Source organism: Thermobia domestica, chromosome 8 (assembly GCF_964235325.1).
Source record: "Thermobia domestica chromosome 8, izTheDome1.hap1.1, whole genome shotgun sequence".
NCBI lineage: Eukaryota > Metazoa > Arthropoda > Insecta > Zygentoma > Lepismatidae > Thermobia > Thermobia domestica.
The window spans coordinates 179,455,118-179,472,451 of NC_137461.1; the positions used below are offsets into that span (position 1 = coordinate 179,455,118).

At 37.3% G+C, this 17,334-nt stretch overlaps 1 protein-coding gene and 1 long non-coding RNA gene across 2 annotated transcripts in view; both read right to left on the bottom strand.

Moving 5' to 3' along the window:
* Window positions 1-17,334, bottom strand: part of LOC145692391 (uncharacterized) — a 710,913-nt gene that overhangs the window by 71,750 nt on the left and 621,829 nt on the right. The window lies entirely within an intron of this gene.
* LOC145691893 (uncharacterized) lies at window positions 10,978-14,920 on the bottom strand. The gene is made up of 3 exons (XR_014132582.1): window positions 14,847-14,920; window positions 13,680-13,781; window positions 10,978-11,115 (listed from the first exon to the last, which is right to left on the bottom strand). It is a non-coding gene; the product is annotated as an uncharacterized LOC145691893 (long non-coding RNA).

Consider the following 17,334-nt stretch of genomic DNA (forward strand, 5'->3'; position numbering starts at 1 on the left):
CCAAGTTATTGAAGCTATAGGTGCCGGTACGAGGGGGAGTAGAGGTGAAGGTGTCGGGAATGCACCGCGGTGTACCTAGCAGAAATCTGCTACCTCCAAAACAGAAAATAACCAGGGTGCCAGTGTAATCAAAGAGAAATTATAAATATCCAATGTAACTCTCTCAACTCAAATAGAACGCGATAGTAATTTATATTCTAATACGAACCACCATATTTATATTATAGTCGTGCTGAAGCGGCCTTCACGTTATGAATAGTTAATTAATTAATAAAAACGAAAAGTAAAAATTAACCATTTTTTCGATTATTTATGACGAGTTACATCTATCGGAACACAATCATCTTGGTATCATTCAATCTATATATGTATACCTTCATATCCACATTATGCTCTTGTTGAACCGGCTTTCAGGTTATCACTAAGTAATTATCAATTAAAACGAAAAGCCAAATTTTCCATATTTCCCATATCTGCTCATATATCACGAGTTACACCTCTAGGAACCCAATCATCTTGGTATCATTCAATTTATAGATGTATACTTTCATATCTATATTATAGTCTTGTTCCAGCGGCTCTCACTTTATGAAGAATTTGTTAATCAATAAAACCGATAAGTTAAAATTTTCCATATTTTCCCATATTTGCTCATATATCACAAGTTACCAACATCGGAACTCAATGATCTTGATATCATTCAAATTATAGAAAAATATCTTAATATCCATATAATAGTCTTGTTCAAACGGCTTTCAGTGAATCACTAAACAATTAATAAATTAAAGCGAAAAGTAAGAATTTTACATATATTCTCATAACTACTCATATATCACGAGTTGCAACAGGAGAAATCCAAGAATCTTAGCATCGTTCAATGTACAGATGTATACCTTCATACTTATATTATAGTCTTGTTGAAGCAGCGAGTTAATCAATAAAAACGAAAAGTCACCATTTTCCATATTTTCCCACATTTCCACATATATCAAGAGTTAACCCCTCGGATCAATCACCTTGCTATCATTCAGTCTATACATATATACCTTCATATCTATATTACAGTCTTGAGAAATGTCTTTCAGGTTATCACTAATTATATTTCGATTAAAACGAAAAGTCAACATTTTAGATATTTTCCCATGTTTGCTCATAAATCACGAGTAACCAACCACCGAATAAAATCATCTTCGTATTATTCAATCTAGGGATATATACCTTCATATTTAAATTATAGTCTTGTTGAAACGTCTCTCAGTTTATCAATAATTATGTAATTAAATAAAACGAAAAGCCAATATTTTAAATATTTTCCGATACCTGCTCAAATATCACGAGTTACCCTCTCGGAACACAATCATCTTCGTATCATTCAATATATAGACATGTACCTTCGTATCTATATTCTAGTGTTGTTGAAAAGGCTTTCAGGTTATCAATAATTAATTAATCAATTAAAACGTAAAGTAAAAACTTTCCTTATTTTCCCATATTTCTTCATAGATCAAAAGCTACCCCCGCTAAGAACACAATGTTCTTGGTCTCCTTTAACCTATAGCCATATACCTTAATATCCATGTTATAGTCTCATTAAACCGGGTATCAGCTTACTATTAATTAGTTAATAAATTGAAACGAAAGTAAAATTTTACATATATTATCATAACTGGGGATATATCACCAGTTACCTCCAGGGAACAATATCATCCTGCTATCATTCAATCTATGGATATATACCTTCATATCTATATTACAGTCTTGAGAAATGGATTTCAGGTTATCACTAATTAAATCATCAATGAAAACGAAAAGTCGAAACTTTACATATTTTCACATATTTGCTCATATATCACGATTTTCCTCCTCGGAACACAATCATATTGGTATCATTCAATCTATAGATATATACATTCGTATCTACATTATGGTCTTGTTGAAGCGGCATTCAGTTTATCTCTAATTAATTAATCAATTACAAAGAAAAACAAATTTTTTCACATTTTCTCATATTTGCTCATATATCACGAGTTACGCTGCTCGAAACACAATCATCTTTGTATGGTTCAATCTATAGATATATACGTTCAGTCCTAAATTATGGTGTCGTTGAAACGGCCTGCACGTTATCTGTAATTAATTAGTCAATTAACACGAAAAGTCAAAATTTTACATATTTTCTCATATCTGCTCATATATCACGAGTTATCCTCCTTGGAACCTAATCATTTTGATATCGTTTAATAATAGACGTACACATTCATTCTATATTATAGTCTTGTATAAACGGCTCTCCATTTATGAATCATTCACTAATCAATTAAAACGAAAATAAATTTTCATATTTTCCCAGATTTGCTCATACATAACAACTTACACCGCTCGCAACAATATCATCTTGGTATGATTCAATCTATAGATTTATACCTTCATATCTATATTATGGTTTTGCTGAAACGGCTTTCAGTTTTTCACACATTAATTATTCAATAAAAACCAAAAGTGAAAATTTTCCATATTTTCCATATTTGCCCATATATCACAAGTTTCACTTTGGGATACCAATCACCATGATATCTTTTTAACTATATATATTGTTACACAGTTGTGCCTCGTAGTCCTAAGCCGGACTTCAAATTATAGGGCGAGACGCCCGCGCTTTTCAAATTGTGTGTGCAGTAAAGAAAAAGAGAGATAGGGAGAACGGAGTCAGGTGAGGTCCAGATTGAATTATCAACCTGATGCCTCATTGACACCAAACCACACGCATGTAATAGTGGTATGACCCTGGCTTTGATTTTACTCAGGTCACAGAGCCGGGTCCTAGATGTAATATTTAGGGAATACCACGCAAGTGATAAATACATGCAATCTATTGTGTAGTTAGAGTTAGGTATAAAATAAAACTATAAAAATAAATGTAAAATAGGAATTTCAATCCCGGCGTGATAGAGAAAAATCATAGAAAAACCTAGAAGTCTTAACCACTATTGAGCATGCGCGTGAAGAAGTCTCTCCCATGCTCGATGAGGCTCGTGACGTTGCCTTCGAGCTACGTCAGAAAAGGCAGAAATGCGTGGGACGAAGCGCCTATATAAACAAGGCTTGTCTGCCGCACCGGTTGATTCTACGGACGGACGGCTAACAGTGAACTTCGCTCTGGTTAGGGACGCTCTTCATAAGAATCAGGTATGTGCTAATTTTTTCTAAGTTCCCCCTCCACACGGGAAGAGCACTTTGAGATTGTTTAGTGATCAATATGAGTTTTATTTTCAAGTCCCATCAATCCGAGACCACATTCCCCCTTCGAGACTTAACATGTTTTCCTTTCGGGCCAATGCAAGTTGCGATGTACAAAGTTCACACTTTACTATTTTCAATAACTCGCGGATTAGCATAAAACCTTCTAGCACCCATTGAGTGTTATAGGGTTGTGCTCCCACTTGAATAATGTAGAAAAACTTCCAAGTTGTAACTCCAAGTCACCGATTTTGTTAAATTCATCTGTATTCTTATTTTTATTTTTTTTTAATAAAAAGTAAAGTGAAATGGTCTCTTTGATTCAGTCAAGCTATCCCACCTAGTTAGATTCAACTCACAGTCTTCAAGTGTTACCTGGGTTTCGATTTCCAGTACCAAGCTCTACCACTGTCAGTGCACTTTCTCATCATCTTCGAACCAGTAGGCTAAAGACGTTTTCAAAACTGAGGCTAATAGGGAGTTGGACTCCGAACCAACTTCGTCATACTGGGTGGAGAGTGAAGAAGTGATCTCAATTACGATTTCACAGAGGAAAGTGTACAAAATTGCTACGCCAATCCCAGAACCAAAACATCATATATAACATTTTATGGTGGAGGCGCCGGGTACCCAACTGTGTGTTCTTGAATCACTAAACAAGTCTCTAGTGCTCATTCACTTTATAGGGGAACCAACTATCTCAGTTGCCTTAAAACGCGAGTTTAGCGAATCGGGAGTGATTTTTTTTTTACCGAAGAGCTTTCAATAGATAGAAGTGAAAAGTGTACGCGAAGTTTTCTTTTGACTAGTCAAGTGGTGTATCAGTAACATGTAGAGTCAGTAAAGTTCAGTGGCGTACTTAGCCTGGGCGGCGTTCAGCCTTTGACTCTGATATACAAATATAATTTTTTTTGCCGCTCTAAACAGTGCATTTCACATGTAGTGAAGTGGCGACGAAAATTTTTTATTCTCAACTTCTCTCGCTTTAAGTTGTTATAAGTCAGCGGAATAGTTGCTAGGTTCCGCAGAGCAAGACTCAGTTCACCTCACGACGTTTCTTGTGTAGTAAGGGAAATGGAAATCGGGACGCGAGTGTTAATACAGAATTCAGCTCTTGTCTCATGTACTTGCAAAACTTTAAGTCTGCTTATGCTTCTGCTCGCTTTGGTAAGGTCACAGTCAGTTTATCCCTGGTCAACAGAGCCTCCCGTTTTACGGGATGAAAGTTCGACTAGTTTGTCCGGCGATAAGTGGCTAATACCTTTACCACTTATTTGGGGAGGATCACAGGCAGTTTATCTCTAAGACAGCAGAACCGCCCGTTTTACGGGATGAAAGTTCGACTAGTCTGTCTGGCGATAAGTGTCTAAAATCCTTTCCCATGCAAAGCTTGGGGGTCACAGGTATCTTATTCTCCAGGTCCAGCAGGGCCCCTCTGTACTAGGGGTGCAAGCCCGACGGCTGCCTGGGAATAACTGCCTAAAACTCACCTTTATGCAAATGCAATACCTAAAATTAAAATGCAAGTACATGAACCAATGGTTGGATGATCGAAGTCCCCTTTGTGAATTTAAAAGCAAAAGGATTTGTAGTTAAAAAAAAATGAAGTTAAAAAAAAAAAGTTAAAGAATAGAAGTAAAAAGTAAAACTTCTCATAAGTGAACAAATAGGTATTATCTGTTAAAAACAGCTGTCTAGTCACTTTCCGTTTCCCGTTCTAAAAAAGTAAAGCAAAATTTATAAAGAAAGGGAAGTTGAGTATATCAAGTTCAAAGGAAGTTAAATAAAGATATTGAACTAATAATAAGTCGCCAAATACGTAAGAAATTTTGACGTAGCATTTCCGAGGGAAGTAGCTATCAGTGATTAAATTCTTACCATATCAGAGGAAATAGGTTGATTACCCACTGCCCTGGTTTGAGAGGCCACTGACTTGCGAAAAACAGATTTATTGTCAAAATGAGTTTCGCACAGAAAATAAAAGAAAAGCTATTAGATTTAGGGCAATCTCATTGTCCTAAGACGCCCACGGGCAAACACCGTTATATTTTAGATCGGTGGAATAATTACTATTGTATTGAGTGCAATAAAATAAAAGTACACGGGCATTCTCCTCCTGAATTTGGCCGTTGGAAAAAGAATCCATTACCGAGATACTTGGATACCTGGAGTCAGCCCAGATATCGTGAACCAACGACCGCTAGTCCTCATACTCCAGATGCCCCGGCGAGTGGCTGCGATCTAACGCCGCTGGCCGCGTCTAGCCCTATCCCGACTAGAAATGATATAGCAATACAAAGTGCTGGTTCAAGTGAAAAACCAATGCCAGCTCCTAGGACGATATATGTAAATTCAGATACGGACGAGACCCCACCTGGGGTAGATCCGAAAACTCTAGTGAATGATGTAAATTTAAAAGATGAACTAGAGATAGCCGAACTATTAACTGCAGGTCAGGAATGGCCTCAGGCAACAATTGAGATAGAAACGACAGCAGGTGTACTACCTGATGTCCCCTCGAACCAAAGTCCTTTAGATAATAATAAGTTAGCTGATAAGGAAAATAGATTAAGTGACTTAGTGTTAAGTTCAGAAAATAAAGATATTGGTGTATCTAAAGGACCGGATAGCCCAGTAGCGCTATATTTCCCCATAAAATACGAACTGTTAGATCCTAGAACGCCGTTAGAAATGCAAAGACCCACCTTTCAATCTTTTTATGCTGGTAGTAGTGATGAAACGGTTTATGCCGAGATCGGTCCTAGAACCATGTATGCTAATCTAGATACTGAATCACGAATTTCAGCGAGTAAAGAGCCAATTTATGAAAATATTGGTCACGAACCCAAGGCTTCCACGAATAAAGAGCCAATTTATGCAAATATAGGAACCGAACCTAGGGAAACAAAAATTGAGAACCCTGACGAAAATAATGAGAATGAATCGCGCTCTCTGACACAATCTAACGATAAAGCGTTAATAGATCAGATTAAGCATTCATTACAACCAGAACTGTCCCCAGCAGTAGGAAACTTAATTCGACCTTTAACTAAACAACTTCGGAACAAGAAAGTACAGGTCACAGTTGTTCGTCGCCAAGGTGACGAAGAAGAGAAATTAGGTATTTTATTTCAAGCGGACCCCTCAGTCCCCTTTGAAGATTTATTACCTGAGGAAAATGTAGTTGGAAATTTTGATATGGAAATACAGACTGACGATTTTCAAAAGAAAGATGTTAGTGTTCAGACCGAATATAAGTTTCCTAAAATGATCCGAATTGATACAGACCGTGAACTTAAGGTTCTTCGGACAACAGCTACCCAAACCAATCCTGTCATGTTTGAAGATAACCTTACTCTCCAAGAGAAACTGCAATATTTGGACAGTATAGATAACGTACTCAGTGTAGTTAGTAAAGTTAGGTGGTCAAACGGAGATGTTAGTAGTGCCGACTCAGATGGGGGTGAGTCGTTGAAAGACGATTGGTTAGGTTACGAACTAGAGAAATTACAAAACGACGAAATAGCGAAATTACAAGACGACAACCCGGAGTCTTCTCCTGCGTCATCCCTGGAGGATGAGTCAAAACCTTCGTGGAACTCCGAAGAAGAACTCCGATATGACCATTGGGATCCTCCCACGGTCTCTACTCCCCGAGTAACGAACCAAGACCCTCCCAAAGAGGACGCTGACCAGAGAAATGACCTCGTCGCCCCTGATCCAGTTGAGAGGAGGTTAGGCGAAGAGAAGAAAAGTGATGCTGATTTTTCCTCAGTTTGCTCTGACCACCAGAAGCAAATTGAGAAAGAAGAAAAAGAAAATAGCGATTCCTGGTCTGAAAGTAGAATAAACGAGAACATTGGTAAAATCTTTGATTACGCGGAATTTGGTGCGTCAGTAATTTGTTTAGATGAAGTAGAAAATAGAGACGATCCCTCAACCTCTCCAACCCAAAGTGAATCTAACAAACAAACTGATAGTTTTCAGAATAGTGGTTTACAACCTTCAGCTAGTACTAGTTCTAAAATTAGTTCCTATAATGAAACTGGTGAATCACCTGCGACTAAAGAAATGAAAAAGTACCAACAAGAGGAAAAGTTAGATCCCTTACAAATAGTGTTTGTTTCGCCACCTAGTAGCGTAGTTACACCCACGACCCCAGTGGAGAAATTAGAGTTTAGCGAAGGGGAAAAGACAGAAAAATCAGTATTTAGCAAACATGATAGATCTTACACATCAGAATTTTGTTCAGAACAAACCTCTGAGTTAGAAAATAGAAGCGTAACTGATACCGACTATAGGTCCGTCTCAGAAAATTTCAACACCTCGGCTTCCTTAGACAAGTCCTTAGATCTGAAAGATGAGCCCGTTTCACATTCATCAAGTGAAGATAAGACCTCTGATAAGCAAAAATCAAATTTTTCGCCCTTTTTGAAAGGAGATCCTGAGGATAAGCCTCACATAAATTTAAAACCTGAGCAAGAAAGTAAAACTAGTCCGGTTACCGAGCCATCTATACCATATAGTTTTGAGAAACCTAAATTTACAGCTACTGTAGTAACAGGCAAAGTTAGCAACCCTCCTCCCGAGGGTGACAATCAAAATTCTCCTATTAGTGCTAAACCACAAGTCTTTAAGATCTATCCAAATGTTGAAATTCCCTCCTTCTCTGGTAATAGATATGAGTGTGTGGAACTTTTTCTGCAAGAATATGAATTAGTGGCTAGCATATATGAATGGTCGACTCTAGAGATAGTAAATTACCTTCCTTACTGTCTGAAAGGGGAAGCTTTCTCCTTCTACTTAGTAGACCTAGCAAACATTTTACCCTTAAGCTATAGCGAGATGAAGGAAAAACTTAAAACGGCTTTCCCTAGTATTGAGTATACTGCAAGATTAGAATATGACGTTGATACAAGAAAACAACAACCCAATGAGAGTACTTTAGCGTTCATTTATAAGTTAATAAAGGATTTGAAATTTTTGCGAGGTTGGGTTAATGAAAGTGAATTGATGAGTAAACTTAGAATGAGTTTGTTGCCAGACATCCTAAATAAGCTGATGCTTGAAGTGGATGATTGCAATGATCTCGAGCAGTGCCTACAATATCTTAGAAAATTTCACACAGCGCAAAGATTAGTTAATCAAAGGAATGGTTATGACGTATTATGGGAAAATGACCGCTCGGACTGGTCATGCATTAAAGAACAACACCAACCAGGATTTGTACAGATTAGTTCTTGTTACACAGACGAAGTAGTAGCAGAACCGGGTTACAAAACGTATAGGAACAATCACCAAAATACCTATGGCCTTGGCCATGGGCAGGCGCAGCTTTGTACAGTCAAGATAAAAATAGGAAATCGCTGGGCGCAAGCTCTTATAGATTCTGGCTCTGAAATTTCGATAGCTTCAAAAACCCTTTTACCCCCAAGATTCCCACTAACTGAAAGACTGAAGGGTTATGTGAAACTTCGCGGCGTCGGTGCTCAGCCCACAGATTACATTCCTGTGGTGAGAATAGCGTGTTGCTTCAAGGATCACTTGAAAACAACCAAACGAAGATTCCTAGACGTAGCTATAGTTGACCCACAGTTTTGCGCCTATGACGTTATTTTGGGGATAGATTTTCTGCACAAGTATGTCACCACCATTCATTCCAAATACATGGAATTAGCAGATAAAGACGGGAATCATGTTGAAGACCTATGGTTCACAGTCCCAAAAAGTACATATGGAAATCGTCATGGTGTGATTCATACCTTAGATTTAAAACATGTTAAACGATACCCACCATCAGTAGGAAAAAGATCGTTTAATGATTCCCAATCAAGACAGAACGGTAATGCTGGACAAACGGCTTACTCTGTCCCCCCTCATGGAAACAAACCAATTTATAGGAAACGGAACCTCTCATATAAGAGGAAGGATCCGTCTCCAGAATTGGTCACCGGAAATCACATAAATCCTGTTGTTAGCGTACCTGATAAGAGACAAAAACTTCATACTGAAGAAATTACGTCCCGCGTATTCGTGTGTTCCAGGGAAACTACAAAATTTCCCTCGGAGCCTACGAATAAAACGAAAAAAATAGTCAATGGACGTAGAAATGCAAGACGTAAACGAACTAAGAAAAGCAAGGTATCTTCCAGTGCTCCTGAGCTGGAATTTACCCACTCGCCTGACGTAGAGAAAGAGGAAAGGAACCCATCCAACTTTGACCCTCAGCCAGGCCCTAATGGAACTTCTGCAGCTAGTCCTACAGAAAGTTCGGATACAGAGATGATTCCTAGAAAGAAAAAGAATGCGCCTTATGAGACAAGATATAACCAAAAGAACCAACACTCTGTAAGGCCACCCCTGGCCTCCCAGGCGCCTCATGAGCCTGTAGAGGAAAAATCAGACAGTGGTCAGTTAGAGCCATTAGAAAAACAATTGATAACGCAAGGAAGTGAAAATGATCCAGCAACTCTCCCTGACCTAGAGAGTTCTGTCCAGGATCATAGTCCGAAAAAGGTCGTGCCAAACCCCTTGGGGTTAGGCGACGAACTTTTTGATATCTATCCGTACACTACCTACAAAGTACACCTTCCGACAAATGTCCGCGTGCCGTCCAAGGCTTCATATGACATAGAAATTACCGCACCGACCGGGAACGTGCATATTTGGGAATTCTTACCGTCCAAAGGAATTCGATATTGGCACTCCTGTTTGATCCCGAGAGGTCCAGTTTTTACTGACAATGGACATATTACTCTGACTATTTTTAATAGTTCAGATCGAACCAGATCTTTGTCTAAAAATCTTTATTTAGGGAAACTGGTTCCCCAGGTCGAGTCCGTAAATGACGAAACGGACACTGGCGAACAGGCCGTTAATCAGATTATACAGGAACATCATAAACAACTCAGGTTAATCCGTAAGTTTGCCCAGCAAACTATGACGCATGCACAGCAGCAGACTACCCACCGAGATAACTCACGCGAGCTAGACGTTTCTAGCGATAGTGAGGACGAGGAATGTTAAGCGTATCATATAGGTTGCCCATGAGACCTAGTCACCTCGATTTAGACAACTTAAAAAAAAAAGAGAGAAAACAGAAACTTGGCGTATATTCATTAGTGAGTGTGTCGAATTTCTCATACGTCACATAGACCACTAAAAGGTGGAGTACACGTAGTTATGCAAGACCCCTGGCATAGCGGAACACTTGCATACAGGGCCATAGATAGAGCCTGAAAAGAATACATTGTGAAATTGAAAACAAACAAAAAGTTATAATATACTATTCATCAATTGGAAAACCATAAGTTACTTTCTGGAATCCATTCTCCTCTCCCCTCGCTGCTATAGACGGCATTAGACACCCATGGCCTACCATGAGTAATAGGCAATCATCTTAGTTGGCGGCGCTAAAAATTGATTTGAGGAGCAAATAAGTCATTTTTAGAATCAGGGAAAAGTTAGACGCGTCACCGAGAAAAGTTATGTCGGGTTGATACCAAAATAAATGTTTTGCCACCATATTGGGATAAGTATTTTTTTTTCTCTTTGTGTGAATGTGGCCGGCCACGAATGTGTTACCCTTCTTCTTCTCCTATAGGACTCCCAATATGCTGCCAAACACAGAGAACCTATAAGGAAAATAAGTGTTGACATAGCTGAAAAGTAAAAATATTATTAGTAGCTACTACCATTAATACGTACAGATGTAACTTTTCCTTGTATACTTAACTCCGACTTTAAGTATACGTCGTTGCAGCTGCAGGTTCCTCATTCACAGTATAGGATTCCATCCGTTGCCGCCGCCTGATTATTTCATTTCTCTCTTACGAGAAATCCGCCGCTCTCCCTCTTTGTGTCTAGGAAAGCGTTAACCTAGAAAATAAAGCAAAGTCAATATTGCCTGTTCTGGGTTGTTCCGCTACAAACTTATGCCTACTTATGATACACGCGTGCGTACGGGTCGCTTTCTTGTGACCCTGGTTATCTACCTGTTTAAAAAAAAAAAAGAGAGAGAGAAAAGGGAAGCTGGATTCCCCCCCACCAGATATTTACATAGGTTACTCCACACAATACCTACCCCATTTGTTTTCCCTTGAGAAAGTACTATTTTTATTTTATTTTTTTTCGCGTAGTTCGGGCGGGAAGCATATTGGTTAAATTAAAAAAAAAAAAATAAAAATACACTAAAATACAATAAAGTAGAAAACGAAATATGGAGAAATACGCCTTAGTCTCTGACATGTTGTTCTATGCTGTTGCTGCTCCATAGATATGAGTGGAATTTTTCTGCGACCCCTTCTGGGTGACCACAATTGACCTTATGCTGCTGTAAAAATGACCAATCTCTTAGCGATGGCCAATCAATTGGCAAATTACGGCAATGTACTAGCCTACTGTGTATATTGTACATAATACATTTACAATTATATATGTATCGGCTATTCATTTTTTAAAAGAATGTAAATAGCTACCTGTGTACTATACTTCACTACATTTAGTTAGTAAGATTACATTACCTTTAGTTATGTTCAATGTTTTCAATGATAAGGGTATTAATATTTATCAAAATACTGGATAGTATCATATTGTATCATTATTTCATTGTGGCAAGATAAACTTAGGCTAGTATTAAGGCTACTATATGTATTTTGTAAGAATATTGGGGGTAGATCGAGCCCCCTCCATTTTTTTCTGTCCTCCCATCATTGGGTAATGGGCTAGAACCCGCTCATTGTACCTAACTTGATTATATTACTATCACCATGTTATGTAAAGTCACGGTTACAAAATGGACACCATTGTGGGCTATAGTAACATTCAAGATGTTGTCCTACCACTACACCACTATACTCGTGTTTCTCAATCATCCCTGTGTAACTGCCTTCATTCAAGTTAAAATCTTGGCTTGAATTGAATTAAAAGGCACACCACGCTGATAGTACCATGCAGAGTGGTATTAAATCACGTTATCATTGGTACATTAAAATAATAATAATAATAATAATAATAATAATAATAATAATAATAATAATAATAATAATAATAATAATAATAATAATACTAATAAAACATTGGAAGCGAATCAGTACGTGTACATCATTTCGTAATTAGGTTCGATACTCGAATAATAGAGATTTCCATAAATTAAAGGACACATATTAAGGATATTCGAGCTCCGTCAACTCGTTTTTAATGAATCTAGTATAAAATAACTTAATTCTGTTTAGAATTACACTTATGATTTTGCCCGCCAAAAGATTTAAACCTACAATTCAGGAGACTTTCAAAATTCGGTGGCCCCCTCAATAAGCGGCCCTGTTTAATAGGTGGAAAACACTGCTTCACAACAGCGCATGGCGCACACGAACTTTAGGATATAAATATATGAACGTGACAGTATTTAACATTTTAAGTGAAATAAAATGTCAAAATAAACAAACAAAAGTGTAATCCTTAAAAATTAAAAGTTAATCGAATAGCATTTTGTTTTGATGCAAATACTTATAATGTTCACAGATACTTCCTCAACACTCGTCTTTCATTCAGCGTTAAAACTAACAGCAAATCACCTCTTATCGGGTGACGGAAGTGAGTCCAGCTGTTAACAAGGACTCAGGATGCTGTTGCGTGTAGCTTCTATACACACCAACATTTATGACGGGAAAATAGATAAATAAGAAAATAGGGAAATGACGTCACAACGAAATGAATAATAATAATAAGGTTGCCTCATAAATCATCACGATTGGGATGACCCATAGTCTCAGATAAACAATTGATTCTTAGCGATTCCTGGTTCGAGCCCCTAATGGATCATTTCTTTTATCCTATATCTAAATTATCGCTCCTCACGAGCGCAAGTTTGTATTTGAATTGGTTATGTAAAAGCAGGTTAGAATCAAATACTTTCAATGGACACTTAGTGGATCACATATCATCATTACCTACACTAGAGGTCCTGAGTTCGAGCCCCGAAATATTCAATTCAAACTTAATATCGTTGTAAACATGGTCTCAATTATCGGAAATTATTGGCAGTTACGCAATTGTATCTCACGTTGAAAGGAAACTGTCGGAGATCGAGTCCCGACTCACGCACTTTCTGTATGAGTGACACACACTAAACAACGTTTTTGTTTTTCCTTAAGGAAACACTTAATATATTCACAGGTAATGCAAACCGCACTTCGTATGATCACTGTTACATTGTAACTTTGGTCACTCTCTTTCATGGTGATTATTTTTTTCACTTCATTCAGTAATAATAAAAATCGGTATGGGATACTCCCGGGATATGAACTGCGAATTCGTTGCACTCGAGTTAGCACTCAACTATGTAACAATCACTAGTAAAACCAATTGGTAGCTTGACGTGAAGAAATTGAAATGCATGCTTCAAAGATAACACACTAACAATTCAAGGAGTTAGTACTTACCCTGTACCAAGAAACCTCCCCTATTGTCTCTGGAGACGTGAGTCTTCCCTTCTCCTTCTTTTACGTTCTCCGAGCAACAGATGATACGAATACTCCAACAAGCTGAAAAAATATGAACCACAAAGTTAAGATCTTATTTAAACTCGTTGATTATCATACTTAATAAATTAACACAGTGCAATACTCAGCATCATACTTAATATTTAGAAATTAAATAAAGGTACCTTTTCTCTAAATCCAGTCATGCCTTAACTACCAAGTTCGTCAAAATTCGACTAATACGTACCCGGGATACTACACTCAACTTCAGGTTCCCGCGTCCAGCCTATAATACTATGTGTGTGTGGGAGAATTTTTCGTTTCAGGTTTTTCCTTACAGAAGTCGAAGTAGCAGAACCTGCCCAGAAATAAGTGGTAAGGGTGAAAGCAGTGAAAGGACCTACTCCTTGGAAATAACTGAGTATTCATTTTCCTTTTTATATTTTTGTTAAAAGATAGTTATTTTTAATCACTTGATTGTCAATTCACTTTGACAAGAGAATTTGACATTTTCCTTTATTATTCTTCCTAAGTTACTTACAAAAAAAAAAAAAGGATGCAATATAATGGATAAATCACCATATGCCCAAGATAAGACGGCCTCCTCTGAGGGACTCATTTATCTTAATTAACCTTATAGAATTAAAACCCCTACAGTATTATTTTAAGAAACCTATAACGATTGAGACAACAAATTATTAGAGATTTAGCGAGACACTACAATTGTGAAAAAATAATATGCACGTTAACTGAGCATTTCTCAAGTGCTGGATTGCCCTATTGTGAGATACGTCTTGTCTTGAACACTATGAGTACATAGGGTGTAATAAAGTGTAAAACTAGAAATGCAGTCCCATTATGAAATCTTGCATGTTTAAAGTTATATCAGTTCTCCTTGATTGTGTTTTAGTTCAATTAGTTGCCAGAAACTTTTATTAGTCTGCTTTAGATAAGTTACAATTATTGTTTTTAGTTAAATTCATTAACAAATTTTGATGATACTCTGGAACTAATTTTCTTAACTAGCATATTTGCAATGGTATAATTAAATTTACTTAAATCTTGTTGAATCTAAACTCTGATCATTAGTTCTGTGGTTTACGCAGTAACCTAGAATAAAAATCTCACAATAAAGAAAAGGTAGATAATATTAACATTCCAAGGTATAAAAGATTGTATACAATAGACTTCTTGTACTCATGCATGAAAATCTGAACGACTGACCACTTCTTGTCTTCTAAATTAGAAAAACAATGCAAATATACTTATCTGACAATGCTGAGATGCCACTGGTCTGAAGCTGGCTTCTGTAACAGTATACTAGATGAATTCTCTCAGTTGCGATGCAAAACCCCCTGTTTCCCCTCTCTCCCTCCAAACATTCGTCAGCTGAGCTGATAATTTACCAAGCCACTTGTCCGTATACCAAGCTGTATAATTAGTTCACTTCCGCCACGCTGGCTAAATTCAAACTTCCTTTTAATACTCTAGTTCTCAACCTGACTACAGCTGAAACAAAAGATACGGCAAATGTATGTCAATATGGCCATTACGTCCTGACGTGTCATAACACACTAGGTATCGACCCATCTTGTAAAGTACCTTGGATTTACTCACCATATGATTCATCACTCAGTAATCATAACAGTAAGTGGAAAGAATATTTAACAATGCAGTTTCCTCCATCATTATCATTCCACTCACAACGAAACAAGCCGAGTTAGGTACATCAATCTATTTGAGAAGAACTTGTCTTACCGTGACATTGTTCGATCTTCATCCCCAGTCACAGCTTGAACACAAGAGGCATCCCAACAATAATGTGTGGTCAGCGCACATACACTCAATTCTAGACTTCTGGTTTATTTGTTCAATGATACAAAATTGATTCTTGTAATATTACTACAATCACATACAATATTTAAACAGGTTTCTATACCTAGATGCTGACGATGTGTGGTCAGCACCTTCAGGACATCTGGAGGAAAAACATTCTGTATTCGAATCTCATCTTCGAATAGCCTCATTTATGGGGTAACCCCTGCAGGTTCCATTGATTACTATATCTTTCTTAGATTTGATGTGTGGTCAGCCCCGTTGAATAAATATATATAATAAACAATTAAAAAAGGAATTCGGTGGACTTCCTATGTAAACAAGTACTTCGCATAAGACAAGGATATTATGTAACGCATTAATGATTATGTAGTCTAATAGTCTCTCTGATTGCAGAGCCATATCCATTGCCTACCCAGTGTGATGTCTAGAGTAAGGCCCCCCCCCTGGTATCTGGAGGTACCCAAGGATCCAGATTGCAGCCTGTCAGCCCCCTCCAGGGCTGATCCAGAGGGATGATATGGTAACCGATTACTGTTATTGATCGATCCATCACTGTTTAGTAATGGGCAACAGTGATCCAAAATCTGAATTTCCATCCGGATCCAGAACTTTCTTTGTGCTACAAAATTTTATAAAATCCTGCAGTGACAAGGAAATCTCGTTTATCTATGGACAGACTTCCATTGACTTACCTCAGTTCTTTGCTTACAGGTGAAAAACTCTTCTCGTAGCAGTACAAACACAAAATTTGGACAAGTGATAAGACTCAAAAAAAAAAAAAAAAAAAAAAAAAAACTCCTTTCACATCAGCGTTGTGAAAAATCACAAGAAGATTGTAAACATTATCAAGAGACTTTAAATATTTTTCAAGATATGAAACAACTCAATTTCCTTGTATTAACCACGATCCAACGTACCAAAAACCATGGACAGTTATTGTCTGAATGTAAAAACGAAACAAAAATTGAATGTCTATTGTTTGGTCAAGTAAAAGCATAAGTTTGTTTTTAAACATGTAACGAAGTATATATGTGAGTATGGTAATCGAGTTTACACATTTTCATTCCACCATGTTACAGACCGTAAGTTGTGGAACCCTCTGTATAGCTATCTTTTGGCAAACATCGAAGCGAAAAAGACAAGGAAGTAATTTATTAAATTCTCCATTGCACATTGTATTTAACTGTGCTCAACAACAGTTCACCGTGACGTCATCATATAGAATTATTCTCCGCATAACTAACTCCCTTACACTAGGCATTTAAGATTTAAAAACAGAAAAGTTCGCCACAACGGAAACCGAGGCCTGTTATCAGTCAAGGCTAGTAGAATTAAAAGAAAGAACGGAACATACTTCCGGTGTGTTTTAAAAACATATCAAATATAGCTTATGTTGTGGTTAACTTTTGCGTTTAAAATCTATCCTATAAATCAACAAGATCCACTAACACGATGAAACATGATGTAACTTGACTTCGTAAAATCCCCTTTGTAACCGTAAAGAAATCCCTTTCGATTTCGGTGTATATTTAAAAAAAAAAAAAAAAATAAATTAAATAAAGAAGACATAACATACGTTCATACTATTATTAGAGTAATAAGAATAGGAATACTAACAATACTAACCCCCACTGACGTTCCCCTCTAATTATAAGGAATCGATATGAAATCCCCTGCAAGAAACCTGTCTTTTGGTATAGCAAATGTAACTGCATCCCTGATTATTAGATTTTGTATCTGATACTACCATAGGCCATTAGGGCATAAACTAACACAC